This window comes from Schistocerca nitens, chromosome 1 (genome assembly GCF_023898315.1).
Source record: "Schistocerca nitens isolate TAMUIC-IGC-003100 chromosome 1, iqSchNite1.1, whole genome shotgun sequence".
Classification (NCBI taxonomy): domain Eukaryota; kingdom Metazoa; phylum Arthropoda; class Insecta; order Orthoptera; family Acrididae; genus Schistocerca; species Schistocerca nitens.
Window position 1 is genome coordinate 1,030,067,268 of NC_064614.1, and position 7,050 is coordinate 1,030,074,317.

General features: G+C 44.6%; 1 non-coding gene across 1 annotated transcript; it reads left to right on the forward strand.

The window, feature by feature from the left end:
• Positions 1-1,323: 1,323 nt before the first annotated feature.
• On the forward strand, positions 1,324-1,398 carry Trnat-cgu (transfer RNA threonine (anticodon CGU)). Its single transcript has one exon. It is a non-coding gene; the product is annotated as a tRNA-Thr (tRNA).
• The last annotated feature ends 5,652 nt before the right edge of the window (positions 1,399-7,050 follow it).

The window sequence follows — 7,050 nt, forward strand, 5'->3', positions numbered from 1 at the left end:
CTTCTAGGTGCTCTTCCCTGACGCATTATTTCGGTCTTCCTCTACAGTTTCTGCTCTCTACAGTTCCCTCTGGCACCATGGAAAGTGTTCCCTGATGCCTTAACAGATGTCCTATCTTTTCCACATATTCCTTTCTCTCCGATTTTGAGCAGAACCTCCTCATTTCTTCCTTTATCAGACCATATAATTTTCACCATTCGTCTGTAGGTACCACATCTGAAATGCAACAAATTACAAAACGAATTACGTAAGATTTCTGTATGCTGTGGTAATTTGTAGTTTACCCTAAATAATGAAAAGTGTGAAGTCATGCACATGAGTGCTAAAAGAAATCGCTAAATTTAGGTTACACGATATCACACAAATCTAAAGGCTGTTAATTCAACTAAATACTTAGGGATTACATTAACGAATAAATTAAATTGGAATTATCACATAGAAAAGGTTGTGGGTAGCCGGCCGCTGTGGCCGAGGGGTTCTAGGCGCTTCAGTCTGGAACCGCGCGACCGCTACGGTCGCAGGTTCGAATCCTGCCTCGGGCATGGATGTGTGTGATGTCCTTAGGTTAGTTAGGTTTAAGTAGTTCTAAGTTCAAAGGGACTAGTGACATTAGAAGTTAAGTCCCATAGTGCTCAGAGCCATTTGAACCATTTTTGACTAATGACCTCAGATGTTAAGTCCCAAGGTGCTCAGAGCCATTTGAATCATTTGATTTTTTTAAGGTTGTGGGTAAAGCAAACAAAAGACACTTGCCCGCGAAAGGCAAAGGTCCCGAGTTCGAGTCTCGGTCGGGCACACAGTTTTAATCTGCCAGGAAGTTTCATATCAGCGCACACTCCGCTGCAGAGTGAAAATCTCATTCTGGAAACATCCCCCAGGCTGTGGCTAAGCCATGTCTCCGCTATATCCTTTCTTTCAGGAGTGCTAGTTCTGCATGGTTCGCAGGAGAGCTTCTGTAAAGTTTGGAAGGTAGGAGACGAGATACTGGCAGAAGTAAAGCTGTGAGTACCGGGCGTGAGTCGTGCTTCGGTAGCTCAGTTGGTAGAGCACTTGCCCGCGTAAGACAAAGGTCCCGAGTTCGAGTCTCGGTCGGGCACACAGTTTTAATCTGCCAGGAAGTTTCATATCAGCGCACACTCCGCTGCAGAGTGAAAATCTCATTCTGGAAACATCCCCCAGGCTGTGGCTAAGCCATGTCTCCGCTATATCCTTTCTTTCAGGAGTGGTAGTTCTGCATGGTTCGCAGGAGAGCTTCTGTAAAGTTTGGAAGGTAGGAGACGAGATACTGGCAGAAGTAAAGCTGTGAGTACCGGGCGTGAGTCGTGCTTCGGTAGCTCAGTTGGTAGAGCACTTGCCCGCGTAAGGCAAAGGTCCCGAGTTCGAGTCTCGGTCGGGCACACAGTTTTAATCTGCCAGGAAGTTTCATATCAGCGCACACTCCGCTGCAGAGTGAAAATCTCATTCTGCAAACAAAAGACGTTTTATTGGCAGATGCCAGATTAGAAGATGCAACAGATCTACTAAAGAGGCTGCTTACATTACGCTTGTCCTACACTTTTGGAGTGCTGCTCTGCGATGTTGGATTCTTACCAGAAAGGATTAACGGAGTACACCCAGAAAGTTCAAAGAATGGCACCATCTTTCGTATTATCTAGTAGTTAGGGCAGATGAGAGATTTGGGAGGGACATCTCTCATGAGATGTCAGTCACCAATTTTATGATGCGAATGCTTAAGTATTTTGTTGACGCCGACTTACTTAGCTAGAAATGACCATCATAATAAAACAAGGGAAATGAGAGCTCACACGGAAAGATACAGGTGTTCGTTTTCCTCGAGCTGTTGGTGTGTGGAATGATGGGGAATTAGAAAGAAGGTGGTTCGATAAAGCCTCCGCCCGGCACTTAAGTGTTATTTGCAGAGTAACCATGTAGATGCACAAAGTCAAGGTGTGAGGTGGACCAGTAATGAAATCCGAATAAATCACTACCACCACAGATACGTGTTACATGTGTAAAGATATTTCGTATCAACGGCACAGAAGAATAAATTAAATTGTGTGACAACAAAAGTATGAAATTAACGGATAGCTGACCACAGACAGAAACGTGTTACATCGGTAAAGATGCATTGTCCCAAAAGGACAAAAAAGTAAATTTAAATGTGTGACAGCAGAGACAAAATATGAAATTATTAATACTCTCCCTATTTGTTCTGCTTCAAGACCAACAAAAAAACATAATAGCAATACATAGTTCGTCACAAGCGTGTCATGTAATCTGTGTGGACAAATGTGAGCATAAATATCAAATGTCGGATGAGTTAGCAAATCTGAAACCTAAATTGATTGAAAAGTGTGCAATACTTAAGTAAAACTGTTACATAGCTTCAAATAGGATTTCACAAATCGCCAATTCGACTTGCCGATCACATAATCATGATGGCTGATCGATATGGCACGTAACAGAAATAACACGAGGCCTAACGTCTGTAGTACCACAATTACGTCACACGAGAACACAGAGCGAAAACTCTCACTTGCCAAACACAACTTCACTTTCACGGAAGCTGGGCAACGAGGCCAGGTTCAAGTCGATGGATGGTTGGAGAGTACGGATCTCATAGAGAGTGGCGAGGACCAATTGCGTTTGTACCCTCGAATACGGAAACGAACAGGTAGTATCAGGCGCCCTTAATTCATGGTTATGGCTGCGTGGTTTATATCAAGCGGCTCTCACTCGTGAACTGGCAGAGTACGAGATCGTGAGGGCATAATACTGACGATCTATAGACTCTTTGAGAGCGACACTTCGTGAGGGTCGTCCTTGACGCCGACCTTCGATGTGGTTTCAGGTTGTAAGATCGTTGTTCAGCTGTCAGCTGTTCACAAACATGCAGGCAGAATTAGGAATAGCACAGCTGGAGTGTCGCTACTTCTCAAGGGTTAATTGAAGATGACATAGTGACTACGGACGACAGCAGAATTATATTCTCACGAAAAGAAAAGCAGCTATATTTTGGTGGACTATTTCACATCACAGAACTGCGCGGAACAACATTCTGGCTGAACGCTTGTGTAATAAGAACTCTTAGGATTAAGTCTACTGTTGTGCGCTGCAGAATGTCACTATGGAAAATTTTGCCGGCCATTGATATCTTCTTGTCACAGAATTGTGAAGCCCTATTTGAACTCCACGGTTGCTGTTTGATGTACACTTCTGGCCATTAAAATTGCTACACCAAGAAGAAACGCAGATGATAAACGGGTATTCATTGCACAAATATATTATACTAGAACTGACATGTAATTACATTTTCACCCAATTTGGGTGCAGAGATCCTGAGAAATCAGCACCCAGAACAACCAGCTCTGGCCATAATAACGGCCTTGATACGCCTGGGCAATGAGTCAAACAGAGCATGGATGGCGTGTACAGATACATCTGCCCATGCAGATTCAACACAATACCACAGTTCATCAAGAGTAGTCACTGGCGTATTGTGACGAGCCAGTTGCTGGGCCACCATTGACCAGACGTTTTCAATTGGCGAGAGATCTGGAGAATATGCTGGCCAGGGCAGCAGTCGAACATTTTCTGTATCCAGAAAGACCCGTACAGGACCTGCAACATGCGGTCGTGCATTATCCTACTGAAATGTAGGGTTTCGCAGGGATCGAATGAAGGGTAGAGCCACGGGTCGTAACACATCTGAAATGTAACATCCACTGTTCAAAGTGCCGTCAGTGCGAAGAAGAGGTGACCGACACGTGTAATCAATGGCACCCCATACCATCCCGCCGGGTGATACGCCAGTATGGCGATGACGAATAGACGCTTCCTATGTGCGTTCAGCGCGATGTCGCCAAACACGGATGCGACCATCATGATGCTGTAAACAGAACGTGGATTCATCAGAAAAAATGACGTTTTGCCATTCGTGCACCTAGGTTCGTCGTTGAGTGCACCATCGCAGGCGCTCCTGTCTGTGATGCAACGTCAAGGGTAACTGCAGCCATGGTTTCCGAGCTGATAGTCCATGCTGCTGCAAACGTCGTCGAACTGTTCTTGCAGATGGTTGTTGTCTTGCAAACGTCACCATCTGTTAACTCAGGGATCGAGACGTGGCTGCACGATCCGTTGCAGCCATGCTGATAAGATGCCTGTCATGTCGAATGCTAGTGATACGAGGCCGCTGGGATCCAGCACGGCGTTCTATATTACCCTCCTGAGCCCACCGATTCCATGTTCCGCTAACAGTCATTGGATCTCGACCAACGCGAGCAGCAATGTCGCGATACGATAAACCGCAATCGCGAAAGGCTACAATCCGACCTTTATCAAAGTGGGAAACGTGATGGTACGCATTTCTCCTTCTTACACGAGACATCGCAACAACGTTTCACCAGGCAACGCCGGTCAACTGCTGTTTGTGTATGAGAAATCAGTTGGAAACTTTCCTCGTGTCAGCATGTTGTAGGTGTCGCCACCGGCGCCAAACTTGTGTGAATGCTCTGAAAAGCTAATCATTTGCATATCACAGCATATTCTTCCAGTCGGTTAAATTTCGCATCTGTAGCACGTCATCTTCGTGGTGTAGCAATTTTAATGGCCAGTAGTGTAGTTTGTCAGTTTAACAAGAACGATTTGCAATTCTCAAATATTTATAGAAGAAGGTAATCTCCCTATGATCTGAAAACGCATAGACGGGGGACGAGTGCCATGGGCATCAGTGACGTATCGCAAACACTCATTTGCAGTATGGTAAAATGAATATTTTCTGTAAATTGTGCTGAAGCTCTGCGTCAGTTTAAACTTGAAAATGAGATTCCGGTGTTTGTCCCGACATAGTGATGGCATCTGCAAATTTTAACACGAAAAACCTTTCGACGTCACTTGCTCAAGAAAGTGTAGAAATGAGGATAGAGAAAACGCGCTTGCGAAGGGAAGGCTGTGCTGCTACCACAAGCTGACGTGCGTGTTAACCACGAAAATCTGTTTTCTTTCCTCATGCAGGAGAAAGGAAGAGAAGCATCGGCTAAACCAACTTTTTAAAAGAATCGTCCAGCTGCTGTGCAATTCATAAGCTGGTCAATGCTTGGAAGTGGGAAAGAATCAACCACTGTTGAAGCGTTAACTGTAGCTTTAAAGCCGGCACAAAGTCTGACCTTCCCTCTCGCTTTTCTTGTGGCCAGAGTGGCAGATGCCCATTACTTTGCAGAAACTGATTTCATAACTATTTGTTCGAATCTGCTGAGTTTAAAAGCCATTTCGTCCCGAATGGGCAAGGGGTACCGGATTAGAGCGGCAAAACTTTAGTTGTGCATTGTTCTTGCGTAAAATGTATGTGAAAATTCTTCGCGTGTCCCAGTGTGCCATGTATTTCAAACAGATGACGAGTACTAGCGTGGGAGTGTATCAATTACATGCCCATTGTTCCAAATGTCCAAATCAATTAAATCAATAGCATCGGTACCAAAAATAATGTGAGTAGAACGCGACTGGACAGCTGTGAATGGCACCAATGTAAGTATATTTTGCTTGCAAAGTGCACTTTCCATGAACAGACACACTTTCATGGTGCAGGCGTAAATTTTTTAGTTCAGGTTTTCCCCAGTTCAAAAAATGTTTCAAATGACTCTGAGCACTATGGAACCTAACTTCTGAGGTCATCAGTCCCCTAGAACTTAGAACTAGTTAAACCTAACTAACCTAAGGACATCACACACATCCATGCCCGAGGAAGGATTCGAACCTGAGACCGTAGCGGTCGCGCAGTTCCAGACTGTAGCACCTAGAAGCGCTCGGTCACTCCGGCCGGCTTTCCACAGTTACTTATCAGTAGTATAAAATTACTGTCACTGAAGCACCAGTAGCCAATCGAAATGCTACAAACTCATTACACATCTCAATGTGATTATCTGTTCTAAATTCTGAAAGACCGTATTTGACTGAATTGTGGCTGACGAAGCGTTTAGCTCCACGTCTGCGAGAGGAGAGCTGGTTAGAATGAAGCAAGTTTTGCGCTGTGCAATTGACTGTGCGATTCCACACTTGCTGTGTGTTTTTATTAATGGCAGTGTCGGTATTCCTCATAGCGGAAAAAGTAGTTTTTGCAATCGTGCGTTGCATAACATTCCACGCAGCCTTTCGGAAGCCTCGAACTTGCAGAGGAAGCGAGCGGGCACAGTGCACTGCGTTGATGACACTTGATTCTGTCTGTGGCGGCGACTGTTCCGTGCCGTGCCAAACTGCGAGCAATCCGTGGTCAGATTACAACAACAGGCACGTTAAAGTCAAGTTCAGCGAAGTCCTGCTCTTCCTGAGCGTCGATCTCTTTAATCACATCACTGAGGCTCGGTTTTCTGTGCTCTAGAATCTCAGTCCGTATTCTGTTATCAGCAAAGTTTTTGATAATGGTGCAAGAGACACTTGCTTTAATCACAAATATACGTCCGACTGATGCAAAATGTTATTATCTTTACATAAAGATAAGTACTATCTTCTCAACAGCCTTAAAATCGTGAGCTACATCCTTAACTTTTATACACGAAATTAGTGAATTTACTGGTGGCACTTTTGTTGCCTGTGTCGTCGGTAATTAGCCCGCATCTCGTGGTCGTGCGGTAGCGTTCTCGCTTCCCACGCCCGGGTTCCCGGGTTCGATTCCCGGCGGGGTCAGGGATTTTCTCTGCCTCGTGATGGCTGGGTGTTGTGTGCTGTCCTTAGGTTAGTTAGGTTTAAGTAGTTCTAAGTTCTAGGGGACTGATGACCATAGATGTTAAGTCCCATAGTGCTCAGAGCCATTTGAACCATTTTTTTGTCCTCGGTAACTTTTGGAACTCAAATTGATAATCAAATTAACTAACTTAATAAGATTGCACCTTGACTTGCTGGTGTACCCATGTATTACCACAATAAAATAAAAACAGTGAATAGTTGGGGGAGTGTAATGAGAACAGTCATGTACTTAAGCTTAAAAAAATAATGATGAGTTTTTATTAATGCGTTCGTAACCACAGTGAGCCGATAATCCTCACAAAAGAATGACGC